Here is a 17,881-nt window from a genome sequence, read left to right as displayed (position 1 = left end):
CAGCTGTAAGCTGTTTGCATTTAATGCAGTCCAGGTCTCACTCTTGGGGGGTCTATGGCAGAATCACCTATTACTGAATATAAATTGCACACACACACGCAATTTTTGGAGCACTCTTAGATAAAATTAAAAGGCTGAAATTTGGCAGCCATATTGATATGACTCAGAAAAATCCAACCACTCAGAACAACTGCATGGCCTCTGCTCAGCATCCTACATTATTTTTCCAGTTGTATATTCTGTGGGGGTTGGCGATGTCAGAGAGTAATGGTTTTCAAACAAAGGAAGTGGGGGGAGACAAGTGGTGGGGGATAAGGGAGAAAGCGCTGGGATTGGGTTGTTGGGGTGAGGAAGAGAGTGGTGAAGGTGGGCTTGGGGGTGTGTGTGGGGGGAGGGGGCAGGGAAGAGATGGTGATGTAGTTGGGTTGCGGGGGTGAAGAGAGATTGCTGGGGACAGACCGGATTTGGAAGGTATTTGACAACAAATGTTTTGCTAATAATGAAAAAATGTACAGTGAATCTGTTATAATTAAATCAATGGGCTCTCTGTCACTATAGAAAAATTTGAGTCTTATTTCTTTAAAAAAACAAAACACCCACCAGCATTTAGCGATTAGTTACTGGGCAGCATAAGATAGATTATTTTAATGAAAATATGGCTAGTTAAAGGCTTTCAAGTGCTTGATATTCCAAGTGTAAATGCCAAAAGAACATAATTCTGAATTTACAGATAGTTTGGTAAGGAAGATACATTTCCCTCACTGACTTTCCTAAGACAGTGAATTGTTTTCTTGGAATCGTTCACTACAAATCACTACAAAATATATACACACACACACACACACATATAAATGTATAGTTATATATACTAGTGAAAACTGACCATCTATACTCAGGTTGAATGGTCCATAACAACTATAAATTTTAAAATCGAACAAAAGTGATAATGATAAATATTGTTTTATTTTGTTAAGTAATTAACAGCAAGCATATAGGTAACCTCTCCATAAACTACACTGACAGTATTTTAGATGTCTCTCGTTGCCCAACTCTAGAGAACACTAAAGAGTGTTTGTTATAGATATAGATTAAAAAGCACTGGTTCCAGTACAGATCCCTGGGCACTGCATATTTACCATCCTCCACTGAGAGAACTGACCAGTTACTCTTATTCTCTGTTTCCTGTCTTAACCAGTTTAGAATCCGCAACAGTGGCATAGCCATGGATGGGCCTGGGTGGGTCACGGCCTACTCACGTAGGGCTTCAGGCTCATGCAATTCAGGCTGCCCGACACCAGAAAAAAAGAGGCATGCAGGATGGCTGTCACAGTTCCCATCCTGTGGCAGCCAAAGAAAGAGAGGGCCACCATAAGACCCCCATCCCATGGCAGCTTAGAAAGGAGAGTGCAACCACGGATCCCATCCTGCAGTGGCTGAAGATGCTCTGTGGTTGTATACGTGTGTGGGAGAGGAAGCCTATGTGTGTATGTGCCTGCCTATGGGCATGTGTACCTGTATGCCTGTAGAAATTGCCCTTTATGTGCATGCGCATGTGTGCATGACTGCGTGTATGTGTTTGTGTACCTGTGTGTGCAAGACAAGACTTTGCAGACAGAGCATATTGGTTTTTGCACAGTGCACCTTCCACTGTTCCGTGCGCCACCTGGTGGCCACAGACAGACACGACAGTGTGACTGACTGACCCAATCCTTATTTATATACATATATAAATGAATAAGGTGAATTTAAAGTTTTTAGAAGCTATACTTACTAATTCACTCCCCTTCATACATACTCGCACGTACCTTTAGGGGGCATGTTTCCTATCGATTTTTCCTTTGAAAATGCACTGGCAGACAATACTGCAGGTAGCAAAAGTGCTCCTAGACCCTGCATCTGCGTTGCAGCAGGCGTAGAGAACAGACTGGACGTGCAGGATCCTTTCCTCCTCCAACCTGCCTCCTTTTCTCCATGCGTATTTTTCCTTGCACTGCAAGGGAGGGAGGGGGGGAGGGGGTCTGGTAATTTTCGAATGACTGTTTTTAGACAGGTAAGCATGTTTACTCGAATAAAAGCCCTTGCGAATTGTCCTCCTAATATTGAATATGGATAAACATTAACTGCTTATATAGCGATGTTGTCTCTTTCCTACCTACAGCGAACATTTAATTTATCCATTCATAAACAGCCTTTATGAATCATCAGATTCAACTAACATGATGGAAATAGAAATTTATAAATATGTCATCAAGAATCCAGAAAGGGGGCATCTTTTGTATTCACAGTATAGCGTGGAAATGCACTTTGCTATTGCTGTTCATCAATTTGTAACATTCTTCAGTTACGTCAATGACACATTCTGTTATTTCATGGAATTCAATATATAAACATTTCCAGTATGAAATAGAAATTGCTCAGCAGGAGCAGAAAGACATCTGACTGGTCTGTTGACGAAACCAACTCCTCACCACAAGAGCAGTTAAGAATCTTGTCGTAGTTCTCCAACACCCAGATTCTTCTGTTATTAGATTCGGGAGATTATTTTTAGAGCTGGATGCAAATCCAGGCTTTTTTGGAGCATATGGCTTGGTGTGGCCACGTGGACGTTTTATTAAATAATGCAAGAGTCCTGGGTAATGTTACCTTCAATTTGTATGCGGCAGTTGCCATTAAAATGTGTTAATTGGTGCTGTGACTTTAAATCAAGGGCAGTGTTAATTTTATACTGCAGAGTGCAATCACTTGATAGCTCAATTTCTGTGCAGTTTGAAAAGGTCAGACTCTTAAGTTTGAATGCTTGCATTGAAATCGGGTGCCTTTCCTACTATCATTTAAGCTATAAAAATGGATTTCAGATATACATGCTGAATAAAATCTCAAAATTTAGTAGCAGATGATGCAGCTTGTGTCTGGAGGATGTCCTCTGTGGAGAATTGTTGTTTGTTACAGAATAACCTAGTGGTGGACTAGGCCTCTGAACTAATTGCGTTCATCCTAGTTGCTACATAATGACAGCCTATGTCAGGTCCAGATCATGCTCACAGGTTGGCTTTCACCCTGGATTTTTTTTTTTCAGGTGGAGGTAGAATGGCAGCCACACAAAAACCTGATCATTGGAATAGAGACCATGTCTAAGCCAAGGCACAGATTTAGTAGCCGACGGAGAAGAAGGTCTTTGTCGGATTTAATTGCCTTTCAAGGGAGTGGCTCTCATACCAGTTCTCAAGACCCTGCCCCACTATTCTGGTTTTGAAGATATCCACAGTGAACCTGCCTGAGATATATTTGCATGCACTGCCTCCTAAAAATCAGACTGGGTAGGCAGATCCCAAAGACTGTTTTAAATGACCAATCGGGAAGTTAACCAGCAACCCTGGTCTGGGAGAACCTTATCAGGTCTTGAATGCTAAGAAGGGTTAGCTTTTATTTATTTGGATTTATTATTCCCCTTTTTTGAATGTGAAATTCCCATACAATTAAGCAGAGCTAGGCTTGGATGGGTGCTGTGGTTTATAGTGGGTAATGATGAACCATTGCAGTATTTTGCCAAGTTAAGATCAAGGCCTTTGTCGTGGAGCTATGACCATTTAAGTCTCAACACCCAGAAATGGGTAGAAAGAGGATAAGGAAGACAAGTGTGACCCCTGCCTGGGTTTCACTATATGGTGCCATTTTTTTTTTTACAAAGAGGGCGTCATCTTGTAGTGTGAGTGAGAAGAGGGTTTTTCTCCCATAAGGGATGGGCATTGGGGTGTTATAAAAGGGCAGCTCTATAAGTCACTGGAAGGGAGTGTACACTGTACACCTTTTGTAGGAAAACCTTTTGTAGGAGTTTTGGAGTGAGAGTGAGGTGTCTTGTTTGGGCGCTCGGCGGGGGCAGCCCCAGTGTGGTTCTAGAATCCGCTGCAGAGGGCAGTTTCTCTCTGGTGAGGGCAACAGGACTCCTGCAAGGATTAGGACCCGCGAGGACATCATTCTAACTGAGGAAGGCTGGAGCCAGTTAGTTTTGGACACCTAAGGAAGGAAGAGGTTCTAGCAGTAATCTTTGGGGGAATTCTCCTGGGACTGTGCTCAAACTGCACGAGAAAACAACTTGACAGGCTTGATTGTCTAAGAAGGTGGATTCTGCTATTTGTACTTTGGTCTGATTTCTGCCTTTTACTGGATTGATTTGTTTGGGATTTTATATTTAAATATATTTTTAAATTGCAACACTAATATCTAAAAAAGATTTCACTTAATAGGTGAACTTGCCTTAAACCCTGTCCAATATGATCACCCGGTTACCATATTGCAAGCCACATTAGTACTGCATAATAAATAAATGTATGAACACGGGAGGGATATATTTACATTTAGACTACCAGCATCACGTTTTCAAGCTGGTAAACCATAGTCTCATCATCTTTTTCCCCATGTTATTATCGAACAAATTTTTAACTCATGTTTTAATGCAAGAAAGACTTATCTGTTTCAAAAAAACTTGTGTGCAGTGACACAGCGATGCAGAATCTTTCAAAAGTTTTAAATTGTGATGCAATAACATGCAAAATGATATGGGGGCGATTAGTTCTTTGCACGCCATGTCAAATACAAAGGACCCAGAGCTGCAGAAGTAGAGGATGCAGTCGATGCACTACTGCTGCTGGCCCTAGATCTCCTGCAGCGATTTTGCAGGAAGGGCCAAATTTGGGTTGGACTATGGCTCCTGTGTCCCATCCCATTCTACACCTATGCTATCAGTATTGTTAAATAATATTTTTTCTTGAAATTATTTCACTTTTGCTTGTGCCTAGCCTCTGAGCCTCTAGGGCAAGGCTTCGCCATCCTGCCCTGATGACCCAGTTGGGTTTTCAGGATCTCCACAGTGAATATGCATGGGTTATAGTTGCATGTATTGGAGATCCAGTATTTGCAAATTTATCCCATGCATGTTCATTGTGGAGATCTTGACAACCCAACTGGCTGTGGGGGTCACCAAGGCATGTTGAGGAATCCTTGCTTTAGGGGCAGCAGGAATCATAATAAATAAACTTCATTCTCACAGGATCTGATTGGTTCACAACCAGCATCATGAAAACACTGCATACAGCAGTCTGATCACAGGGCTTCAGGGGAATTGCACGGGACAGCTTAAAAGAACTTGCAAATAATGACTCAGCTCTGAATGCTTTAATTGCTGTTGGGTTGAGTATTACAACTTGCTGTGCATTAATTCTGAAATATTGCACAATGTATGAGGAGTGCAGCTTTCTTTTAAAACAACGGAGTAACTGCGACGCTGTCAGCTGTCTCTTGGGTTTTCCAGCTGGCTAGTATGTTAACAGATTCTGTCTAGCATAAATTTACATAAAATACAAATGCCAAATATTTTCCCATTGAGATAATTACAATCATGCGACCCACACAGCTAAACGAATAGGATATGCCTACAAAAGGTGAATTTATAGCAAGAGCTCTCCTGGGTCTCGGCAGCTAGACTGAGTTGCGCCACCAGTGGCAGATATGTTTGAAATACAGCACTGTACACCTTTTGTAGGAAAAACAAAATAAAGCTTGGGGGGGGAAATCTTGTGTCCCTCCCCACTGGTGTTCTCATCCCAGGCAAGGCCTCTCTGGGAGCCCGATTTGAAGCAGCTTTGCGATAGCTCCCGCATGGCCTTGGAAGGTAGCAAATTGTGTAGTGGAGAACCCAGGACGAGCCCTGAAAATTACTTTTAAACATAAAACCTGTTTTCTTTGTAAGTTTCCTGAAAAATGAGTATTGGCCTTGGATATTGGGTTTTAAAACATTATGGATAGTGGTGTGGTGGTGATTTGTATGGTTAGATATCACATTGGGATGGAAATGGAATGTGATCGCTGATAATATTATTTCCTAATTAAGTCTAAGCTAACTTTCTAGACAGGTAGATGGGCTGCTTTCAGAGACTCTCTGCACAAAGCCTCAGCGATCTCTGCCTGGGACAATGAAGGTGGGAAGGAGACAATTGTGCTGGACTGGAGGCTGACTCGTTCTTTTAAAAAGTGATACACACAGAACTCATGCCAGGCTGCATTTATCTCGGTTAGTCACATAACATAGTTCTAAAAATGTGTCACCCTTCCTCTTTGAAAAGCAAAATAAAGCTGCCTGAAGCAATCTCTCAAATTTTTTTTTTTTTAAGAGTTTGGATTCGATCAGGTCTGGCACCAACTCTGCAAAAGGATTCCGATTCTGGGCTTCCCGTTAATTGAGCGTCCCTTTTCCTAACCTGACCACCAGTACCTTTTTTTTTTTTTTTTTAATTTTTATTTAAAACTCTCTTCTCTTTTTTTTGCCATGATATTAATTAAATCAGAGGAAGTACAGAAAAGCAGTATTTTCTGCTTTTCTGTACACTTTTTGGGCTGCTCAAAAATTAATGCCTTCTCCAGGGCAGGCGTTCATTTTGGAGAGTACAAAATTTGCGTGTCGGGCTCACATTGTTTTGCATCAGGAAGCCTCATCAACATGAATTTATATGTGATAAATGCTAGTAGCTTCGCAGGGGGTTGGACGTGCATTTTGGACGCGCTAATCCCCTTATAGCATAAGGGATTGTGGACGCGTGTCCAACCACGGGTTAACCAGTGTGCTCAGTTGCGCCCACTGTATTGCATCGGTCTGTGCATTATCTGTGTGTTTAGGCATTAACCTGCATGGTAAACACCATTTATTTTGTTCATAAGTCTCAAAGCTTAGTAAATGAGCCCCTAAATTTACTAAATATAGTCTGTCAAATTTTGACCAGCTGGAGTTAGCTTTTCAGCTGAAAATGTAGCTATCTTGGCTGCTCAGCAAACTTTTTTTTTTTTTTTAATCTTTCCCACATCTTTCTGCACTTTTGGGTCACTGAAGGAATAACTCTTCAGTAGGGCAGCTAACTGACATTCTCGGTGCCTACATTTTAGTCTGCATCAATCCAATTTTCAGACAGCAGGTACCCATGTTCCTTAGAACATAAGAAATTGCCATGCTGGTCAGACCAAGGGTCCATCAAGCCCAGCATCCTGTTTCCAACAGAGGCCAAAACCAGGCCACAAGAACCTGGCAATTACCCAAACACTAAGAAGATCCCATGCTACTGATGCAATTAATAGCAGTGGCTATTCCCTAAGGGGTAGATTTTCAGACGAGCGCGAATAGCCTACTTTTGTTTGCGCTCCAGGCGCAAACAAAAGTACGCTGGATTTTAGTAGATACGCGCGTAGTCGCGCGTATCGGCTAAAATCCTGGATCGGCGCGCGCAAGGCTATCGATTTCGTATAGCCTGCGCGCGCCGAGCCGCGCAGCCTACCCCCGTTCCCTCCTAGGCCGCTCCGAAATCGGAGTGGCCTAGAAGGGAACTTTCCTTTGCCCTCCCCTCACCTTCCCCTCCCTTCCCCTACCTAACCCACCCGCCCGGCCCTGTCTAAACCCCCATCCTACCTTTGTCGGGGGATTTAACGCCTCCCGGAGGGAGGCGTAAATCCCCGCGCGCGAGCGGGACTCCTGCGCGCCGGGCCGCGACCTGGGGGCGGGTACGGAGGGCGCGGCCACGCCCCCGGGCCGTAGCCACGCCCCCGTACCCGCCCCCAAAACGCTGCCGACACGCCCCCCGAAACGCCGCGACGACCGGGCCCCGCCCCCCGACACGCCCCCGACACGCCCCCCTCCGAGAACCCCGGGACTTACGCGAGTCCCGGGGCTCTGCGCGCGCCGGGAGGCCTATGTAAAATAGGCTTCCCGGCGCGCAGGGCCCTGCTCGCGTAAATCCGCCCGGTTTTGGGCGGATTTACGCGAGCAGGGCTCTGAAAATCCGCCCCTAAGTAAACTTGATTAATAGCCGTTAATGGATTTCTCCTCCAAGAACTTATCCAAACCTTTTTTGAACCCAGCTACACTAAGTGCACTAACCACATCCTCTGGCAACAAATTCCAGAGCTTAATTGTACGTTGAGTGAAAAAGAATTTTCTCCAATTGGTCTTAAATGTGCTACTTGCTAACTTCATGGAGTGCCCCCTAATCCTTCTATTATTCGATAGTGTAAATAACCGATTCACATCCTCTCGTTCAAGACCTCTCATGATCTTAAAAATCTCTATCATATCCCCCCTTAGCCATCTCTTCTCAAAGCTGAACAGCCCTAACCTCTTCAGCCTTCCTCATAGGGGAGCTGTTCATCCCTTTTATCATTTTGGTTGCCCTTCTCTGTTACTTCTATTTGAATATCGAATTGTTATGCCACTTAAAATATGCATGTCCCCTTGCCCCATCTAAAACAATTAGCCTATCTACATATATAACGTTGAAACCTAACTGTGTACACACATTGTTTTCTCTCCCAACCAAGTTATGCCCTGCTTGGCTCCCTCCCAGAACGCCCACTTTAATATTGATAAAAAAATGTAATCATCTTGTGAAAATCTGCACGGATTTTTCGCCAGCTTAAAATCCACTTTGATTTCTGCCATTCCACCCTCCTGTATCTCAGCTACGCCTTTAGAAACGTTCTCCTTAATCTTCCAGCTTCTCCTGATAAAGTCACATCTAGTGGCTCGTTAGTGGATTGCACATCACATCCCCTGACAGGGAAAGGTAATTAGACCTGGTCTTGCTTTTGAACAGCTGGCACCTACCAATAAGGCACGTTAAAATTTCCTTCTAAATTTTTGCAGCTGGAGACAAAAATGCTAAAGATGCCTTGTAGAGGTAGGCAGTTCGGTTATGTTAGAATAATAAGTATTATTATTATTATAGTACAGCAAAGCGTCTGATTGCGTTTCTTCCAAAGGGTAAGCATCTCCTAGTTGATCTGGACAGAGCATGAGTGTCATTTCCACCGCGAGCAGTATCGTTTCTTCGCTTCTTTGCTAAATCTGATCTTGGCTAACGTTGAGTTAGACAAGCTAACACGGTACACGATGGGGGCGCGCATGCTGCTTGCTGAATGTGGACAGTGTAAGTTAGTGCTGCCCTGAGTCTCGCCAACTGGAAAGGAGGAGCTGTAAAAGGATGCTGCTCCTTCCTTTAGCAGCAGGCTGCAGGCTACGTCCAGCCACATCGTTACGCCATGAACAGCAACGGCAGAGGCCTGTTAGCAGTATAAACCGCTGCTGCAGAAGGAGGTAAAGTGCAATAGAGAACTGACTCGTTAAAGGAATAAACTTTAATACAAACCAAAGCAGCAGTGAAGCTGAAAACTACCTTCCTGTAGAAACCAAAGGGGTGGGGGTGAAGGGTCCTTTTTCCTTAAGAGAAAGAAATGCATCCAAAGGCGGGGGCGTGCAACAAAAGTCCTCCCAACAGATTTTGGGTGCAATCCCAGGGTCGAGGTATGGTGGCCGAGCCAGAATCTGCCCTGTTCTCCCATAGCACACCATAGGGTGATTTTTCATAGAAAACAGGTAACATAAGGCCCCCCCCCCCCTCCCAAAGACATTGTCCCAGCAGCTGCCTGGAGTAAACGCTGCTTGAGTTGTCAATCATATGATGACTATTGGATGGCGAATAAATCAACCAGCGGTAGCATCGGGGACTTAAAATCCTCCCCCCCCCAAATAAATATACAAGTTTAACAAGGAGGTGTTTACAGCATGGCTCAGGGGGCCACGTTCTATTCTTACAAAAGCAAACCATGGAGTCTGTGCCCTAACATGCACGGGCTGCGTCACAGATTGTCTTCTGTTCCGTGCCGTTGGTGCTTAGTTCATAGCATTCAGGTGGCAAACTGGAGAATGGAAAAATGTAAATGCAACAAGATACTTAACCCATTTGCTTTTTCAGCCTATATTAACGTAAACAGGGTTCAATTTGAAGTCACTCCTCCCCCAGAGGACAGTTACTGTATTTCCTTTGGGTAGAGGGCTGCCACCAGCGGCTGTAGGATTTTAAGCTGTTTAAAAATCATCTGAAAGTTTCCATAAAGATGTTAAAAACACAACCAAAAATTGCTTTGACTAGTCGTTGCTCCAAAAACAAAGAGGAAGTAAGCTTTCCCTTAAGCCCTGAGATACAAACAATACCATTATTAGGAACATAATACATAGCCTTATTCAAATTTGAACTTTTTATTTATAATTTTCCAAACTTAGGGGGTCATTTATGAAAGTGCTATATGGTGTTTTCGCATGCGTTAAGGCGTTTTAGCATGCGAAAACACCATAACGCATGGTGCAATGCCAATTTGGAAGAGGGGAGGACGGGATTTCTGGCCAAGTGGACTGGCTTCGCAATTTGTGAAGCCATATTGCACAGTTTTGTTTTGTTTTTCAAAATTTTTATTAACAGGAAAACGTTACACACACACAGGATAACAATAGCATATGCAAACAGAAAACAGCATACAATACACAACTACACCTTTTTCATGTGCGTTAAGCTGTGCGATATAGCTTTATTGCACTTTGTGATGTTTTCGTAAATAACGTTTTCAGTATAGAGAGTGAGATTAGCTATAAGGGCGTCCTACTAGGTAGGTATTTATACCTCTATAGGAGGCCCACCTAGCTACTTGAGTTGAGGTTTAGGTAGTAGTGTAGGGGTTAGGGGCCACTTTGACATGCAGAGTGCGACGTATGAACAGAACAGTGGTCTCTTGTGAAGATTTGATGACCTTCGGAGTGAGGAACTCACCCAAGAGATTTGTGCAATGTTCTCTCAACCTAGCTTGATAGACTCTCTACCTAAGTAATATCATGCTAGGGTAAGAGAACATTGTACAAATCTCATCTTTGGGTGAGTTTCCTTACTCCGAAGGACATCAAATCTTCACAAGAGTGCATTGTTCTGTTCATACGTTGCAGGTGATTCCTGGGTTCCCCCCCCCCCCCCCCCCTAAATGCATAACTGGTCCATTGGGAGTTGTGGAAAAAATGTTTTACCTAAAAATTATCGATGAGCTTTATTAAAGATTTTCTCCAGGGTAATTGCTGCCTCCTCCTCTGCCCCTCCTTCCTCTCCTCATGCAGAACTGAAAAAGAGGGAAAGAGTTAATGCCAATAGTGCCAAATTCCTCAGCCCTCATTTATTAGGAGTTTATTTTATTAGTATAATTTTATACTTAGTTTTAAGGGTTTAATGTTTGCTGTCTTTTATGTATATCTGTTTTATGAGCTGTGTGTTTGCATGATTGTTTTATTGTTCATCACAAGGTCTTGTGGGCAGTAAATATTTTCAATCAATCAATTCTGGTCCTGTTCTCATTGCAAAAACACAAACTTTAATTCTTCGAGTAAGTCCCCTAAGCAACAAGGTATGGCACTGCCTGACTCATCAACAGATGGTAAAGGCTCCCACTGCCTTCGCGCCTTACTTGATGACAAGTCTTTGAAACTGGAACACCTTCAATTATAAAAGTTGCTCACAAATAAAAGGAACCTTTTTTTTGCATTTAGAAAACAACTGTATTGAGGCAGGGGTTGTTCCCATCAGAGCTGGTGCTAGTTCTTGTTGATTTGTGCAGAAAGCTAATGTAACCTTTCGAATACCTCCAGGATAAATTGTTTTTTTTTTTAAAGTGCTTCAACAAGATAAAATGCCAGGCTAAAATAATCTGGGAAAAAAATAATGCACATGTTCATAATTATTGTCTTACAAATTATCAAAGAGGCAGAGAGCAGTAAACAGCACTTTAAATTTAAAACAAAAAATGCAGTTGTTCTAGCTCTCCTCTTACACCGTAGGGAGTAAGAAGGAAAATGTTAAACGAGGTGCTTTATGCCCTGTATCAGCAGGACCTGCATTAAACTGCCATCAAAAGAAATAAGGGACCCTCCATGGCAACAACTCATATAACGTCATGAAAAGGGAAATGAAAGAGCCACCCTAAAAAACAAACAAACAAAAACCCAGATTGAAAATGGGGGAGGAGATGGCTAGTGAAGGCGTTCTGTTAAATGCAGTGGTAGGTTTATTAAACTATGAAAGATGCTAATCTTTAAAGTAGGTTAGCCTGACTTTCGGTGTTGCAGGGAATATAACATATTCACAATGAATCCAAACCCCTCCCCTCACTGGCATAAACTTCAAGAAAGATTTATCCCACCAAAGAGTTTGAAGACAAGTCCGGTTCACAAATGGTAAACTGTTTTGCCGTTACCTGTTGACTGAAGGCAGCAAGCAGGATGTTCACTACACTCACACGTACTCCTAAAAAACAGGAGATGAAAGAGCCATCGGGCAAGAAAAACGTGTTGAAAATGGAGGAGGAAAAACCATTCATGTGGGACCCATATCAATTAGAAGGACAAGAACCAAAAAAAGGCCAAGGAGTAATTAATTATCTTCTTTAATCTGAAGGTAGGCAGTCAATGTAATAAAGCAATTGTGACAGCTAGCAGTATGCCAGGGTGCATAAGGAGAAGTATCATCACTAGGGATAAGAAGATATTGCCATGGTATAGGACACTAGTGAGACCCCCACCTGTGCCCATTCTGGAGGCTGCACCTTTATGAGGATGAAAGCGGTTCAGAAAAGTATTACTACAATGGTAAATGGCCTGCAGTACAAATCCTACAAAGATTTGAGGAGCAGGGCTAAAGGTCGGGCAAAAGACGTAGAGGGAACTGGTGGGAATATGTGCTCGTCTGCCCGAAGTGGTAAAAAAACAGAGGCAAAGACAAATGAGCAGGCTGGATGGGCCATTTGGTCTTTATCTGTCATCATTTACTAGATTACACTCAATCCCGTAGGTATTGAAAGCTTAGCATACAATGGTGCCATTTTGATTAATGTGGGGAGCAGAAAAGTTATCTGGGCAATTTGACATGGCTAACTTTACTTGTATATTCAGCAGAACATACCCAAACAAGGGTTCCACTTAATATACTCAAAGTTATCTGGGTAACTTTAGGATGGCTATTTTTTTTCACCATCTAACTGTCTGAGTAGCGCAATTCATTTAGGCCATGCATGAATGTCATTTGGTTTTTTTACAAGGAAGGATGTGAAAATTATGCAGAGGTGTGAATTTTCCAGCACTTTTCAAAATCTGCCCTATCAAAAATTAGCTCAACCTCACTAGGTTGAGGTAAATTGTCTTTGGGATAAATTCCATGCCCATGGTTAACCTATACCTCAAATTTGATCCCAGTTGGTCCACAGAGGAAAGTTATCGTGCCTCGACATGGACAGATGGATGGATTTAATCACTGCATGAGCACGGCCTTACCTAAACTGCAGGATGAACATCAAATAATTGTGGCTGAGTAGCAGATACGATGGCCAAAATTAGGGGAAATAGCTGATTGGTGCCCCCCTGGCAGGACGCAGCTGATGGGTAAGATCCTACCCGAGCTGTAACTTTTGTGGACATTGCTGATCCTGCAATGTTAGGTTTCTACCTGCCTTCAAGTAAGAGCCTTACATAAGTGTTTTTCCAAATCATGATGAAAAGCACTATAAAGAAGGAAAAGTAACACAGTGCTTTCATGCTCTTCTGTGCTGGCTTTTACCATCTGCGGGCCTTTGCGATGATGCAGGTCATCGTGTGACATCACTGCATTTCAATACTACAGGTCAGTAGCGCTTAAAGGGATAAAAACAGTGCAGAAAGATATATTAGATACGGCATGCTTTCCAAAAGTTCCTGGTAATGGTTGCATCCAATAAAAGTTTTATAGGGTGGTTACACTGAGTCCGCACAGATATGGTATAAATAGAAACTCTTACCGTCTTTGCCCATTACACGGAGCCCTTCTGCAGTTCCCTCTGGTACTCTTAATCCATTGTGATGGGTCGTCAAGACAACAGCGTTGGAAAAACACCACAGAAAAAAAGATCTGCACATCCAGGGAAGAAACAGCTTGGGCACCAGCTCCTTAATGGAGGATGAGTTGAGGGGGGGGGGGAGGGGGCTGGAGGGTGGTTGAGGCAGGACAGCAAAATACAGCTTAAGTCCCGGCTGCAGTCACTTCCCCACCGGAGCCTCTCCGAAGATCTGAAAGAGTAATAACTCCGCCGTTTACCGCAGAGAGCGTTTATAATTCAGGGAACTGTAGCTGCCCTCGGCGACCAGATCTCACGAGGATTCATTCAGCCGAGTTCTTTAAAAAAAAAAAAAAAAATTGAATCAGGCTGCCAAGAGGAATAAGCGCTAATGAATTGTAATTTCATCTATTATCCTGCCGAAGGAAACCTGGTGGCGCAGGAATTGGGACCCACGTTGCTACTTCTGTCCAAGAATAACATTTTGGTAGCCATGCAATCACTGGTTTTTTGTTGTTTTTTTTTTTTTCCCATCCAAGTACTCTAGGGGCCTGCTAAAAATCAAGGGCGTTAAGATCAGAAGGCAAAATAAAAACAGGAGGAGCACCATAAAATAAATGGGCAAAACCAGAGCGAAATGAAGGATTCTCCAAAAGAAGGAAAGTTACGTTTGATAAGAACGTGGTCAGTAGCCCATTTCTATAGCAAGCAATTAAAAAGGAAATGATGCGACCGATAACCTGGATAAATGTAGACTTTTAGTCTGAGGTGTAAAAGCATGTTTCTCTTAAAGCAACACGTCAGCGGTTGATGACTCCCTGGCCTACCATGCTAAAACGTTGCCTGGTGGGGGAGGGGAGGGCAGTTATTTGCCGCCATACAACTGAAGAGCTTTGTATGCTTTCAGCACCTCCATGGATGCTCCAACCTATTGCTAAGCAATTGAGGAGCCAACGTTAACCCTGAGCAATTCCTAGATGCACAGCTTGGGGGCTGGAGGCAACTGGGAAGTGGAGACCAGCAAAACCTAATTTTCCAGGGCAAGCGACTTAACGTTTTTCTTCAAGTGGTTTGCACTTTTGAAGACTGCACCACGCAGACGGCCAAATGGTGGTAAATGTCTGTGGACCTCCCACAAGAAACTACACTGAGCTGCCCACAGGAATCTGTTGATTTTGTTTTAAGTGGTCTGTGCTGTGTGGCCCTGCCTTCTCATATCATTTACTTTTATAGTTGCATTGTATGAAGAATTTCTCTCACGTGCTTCCATAATTTAGAATTTACAAGGTAACTCTCTACTTCTGGTTGGGAATAGTAGCTTGACTCCCATCATTACTCTGTCTATTTGATATGGTTGGAAAGAAATCACTTTAAAACATTGCTAAAGTTTCCTATAGTCATAATGAAAGCTTCCAGCTGTAGCAATAGCTGTGTTTTTGTTCCCAGGGTAGAAGGGGGGGACGGGACTCCTCGTCTAATTTACATTTATTTTTAAGAAAACCTCCCATACTTTTTAAACAACTCCCAATGTGCAAAGCAAACAGTGGGCCATCAAAAAACCCCTCGGGTACAAAATTTAAATCTCATCAGTATTTAAATATGCCCACATTACAGCAGATGTCAAATCTGGTCTTCAAATAAAAAAAAGGAGGTTATGTATTGCATCCTGGATACAGTTGCTGATCACAAGATCAAACAGCGCAGGAAAACACAGCGCACTTGCAGTCTCCTAAATACCAGGAAGACTGACTAGCAATAGCCTGCAAATTTCTGTGCAACTTCTTATTACATTCTTGCATAGCAGATGAAACTGACAGAGAAATATTAATTGCGTGTTGCCTTCTTCTGCCCATCCAGAGAAAGGCCTGCCCACCGTCCCATATCATCACCATTGCTGGTTCTGCTCAATTCTGCGTTCTTGATGATAAGCGGATTAAAACTTGGTGGGGAGGGGGGAGAGAGTATGACTAATTAGGCTCAGTGTGTATTTTCAATTTTTGATTTTAAAGGAAAAAATACTCCGCTACTTACTGTGTACAATATAAATTCCTCTTCCTCAATATGCTTTCAGTGTGCACCAGCCGTCATGATTGCCTTCCCTGCACCAAACCATCCACAAACTGAAACAGAGACAGGGACCTGTCATCTGTCTCCTCAATCACGGGTGCTGATGGCATTTATAGTTTTCTCTGCTCCATCAGTTTCAGGCATGGGCCGTGCCCTCCAGGCCACAGACATGCCAACTTTTACCCTGCATTTTCAGAAAGAGGCAAAAAAAATTTTTTTTCATGATGTTTTACGCCACTCAGTCAGTGACCATTGAAGGAGAGCCATTCTCAGATGACTCCAACTGTGCCAACACAAATTAAAGTGGCTAGTTGGCACCATTTGAAAATCTCCCCCTTCAATACAGGTAAAGGTTTGACTAACGTCTGCCTGTCTCCCGGGTGGGATCAGGGCAGGAATGAGAATGCGTGTACAGGTGTTTCACTCTTAAATCCCTGCACATACTGGTCTGCGTATAATTTGCACCTGATACAGAGCACGTGTAAAGTCCACAGGTGCTTTGTAGCCATGTCCCCCCTGCTAGCCTCCAACACTGCAGTGAGGTTCCCTTAGAAAACCTGCTTGCAGGACCTTGTTCACAAAGGATCCATGGACCTACAATCTCCCCGGTCCCTCTGTGATCAGAAGGGCTAAGCTTGTTTTTTATGATCTATCCTGGATTGGATTTGTATGGTTTTGATTAAAGGGCTAGGTCTTTGGGATGTGACGTGGGTTGGGATTTTATCAGGGGGAAGATAGGTTTGGATTGTTTTGATTGTGTCATTGATGGGGTTGGGTGGGTTGTGTTGGGGAGATTTCTGTGATTATTGGAGAAGGTGGTTGTCTGGGGTGTTGATTGTATTATTTATTTGAATGATTGTATTTATTTATTTCACTTTGTCAGGGACCATCATCTTGGTGTGGCAGGAAATAATCCCATAGCAAGGACCTGCTCTCCAGGTGATGCCTCATCCTCTCAAACCGAGGATGTGTCTTTAGGGCCATGTGCCCAGGAGGGAAGGGATAGGATGGCCATTATAATGGGTAATTTGATCATTAGAAATATGGATAGCTGGGTGGCTGTGGGTATAAGGATCACTTGATAACTTGTCTGCCTGGTGCAAAGGTAGTGGTCTTCACGTGCCATCCAGATTTTAGAGTGCTGGGGAAGAACTGACTGTCATGATACATGTGGGTACCAATGACATCATAAGGTGCAGGTGGGAGGTTTGTGAAGCTAAATTTGGGCTGTTAGGTAGGAAACTGAAATCTAGAACCTCCAAGGTTGCATTCTCAGAAATGTTCCCCATTTCACAAGCAGGAACCCAACAGCAGGCAGAGCCCTAGTGTCCCAATGCGTGGATCAGACGATGGTTCAGGGAAAAGGGCAACATTCTGGAGAAGGGAGAGCCTATTCGATGGGATGGGCTCCATCTTAATCAGAGTAGAACCAGGCTGCTGGCAACTAATCTTTAAAAAGGAGATAGAGCAGCTATTAAACTAGATGATGGAATAAAGCCAACAGTTGCTCAGAAGCATGTGATTCATAACAATGTATCTTTGAAGGATACGAACAAAACAGGGATGTTAGGGCATCCTGATAGAGAGGTTGCAATAAATGCTAAAGTAGACCATGTGCCTTGAAGTAAAGAGCAGACAAAGCAGCAAAATGCTAAATTACCCCTGTCATCTGATAATCAGGTTGTCAATACAAAACAAAAAACATACTTTGAAATGTCTGTATACAAATGATGGAATGTATAGCACTGAATGAAGAGGTAGATATAACTGGCATCTCAGAGACCCGGTGGAAAGAGGATAACCAATGGGACACTGATACCAGGGTTCAAATTATATTGCAATGATAGTGCAGATCAAATTGAGGGAGAGGAGGCACTATATGTTAGAGATCATTGAGTCACAGGATAAAAGCTCTGCAGGAAACAAAATGCACTGTAGAATCTTTATGGCTAGAAATTCCATGTGAGAATGGGAACAGAATAACAGTGGGGGTGTACTACCATCCACCTGGCCAGAATGAACAGAAATGATGAAATGCTAACAGAAATTTGGGAAGCTAACAAGCAGCACCCTTCTAACCATGCCCTGTCCCAAAAAATAGGTT

The 17,881-nt window shown here is 43.1% G+C and overlaps 1 long non-coding RNA gene across 3 annotated transcripts in view; it reads right to left on the bottom strand.

Annotated features, from left to right (window-relative positions):
• Window positions 1-17,881, bottom strand: part of LOC115075974 — a 115,687-nt gene that overhangs the window by 38,555 nt on the left and 59,251 nt on the right. For 2 of the 3 annotated variants that reach the window (XR_003852658.1, XR_003852659.1), the window contains exons 3-6: window positions 15,742-15,961; window positions 13,675-14,048; window positions 10,886-10,974; window positions 1,806-1,990 (exon numbers count right to left, since the gene is read on the bottom strand). This is a non-coding gene — a long non-coding RNA (uncharacterized LOC115075974). The remainder of the gene's footprint in view (window positions 1-1,805; window positions 1,991-10,885; window positions 10,975-13,674; window positions 14,049-15,741; window positions 15,962-17,881) is intronic. The other variant, XR_003852660.1, reaches the window with a different exon arrangement.

Source organism: Rhinatrema bivittatum, chromosome 14 (genome assembly GCF_901001135.1).
Source record: "Rhinatrema bivittatum chromosome 14, aRhiBiv1.1, whole genome shotgun sequence".
NCBI classification, from domain to species: domain Eukaryota; kingdom Metazoa; phylum Chordata; class Amphibia; order Gymnophiona; family Rhinatrematidae; genus Rhinatrema; species Rhinatrema bivittatum.
This window is presented reverse-complemented; position numbering and strand designations above follow the sequence as displayed.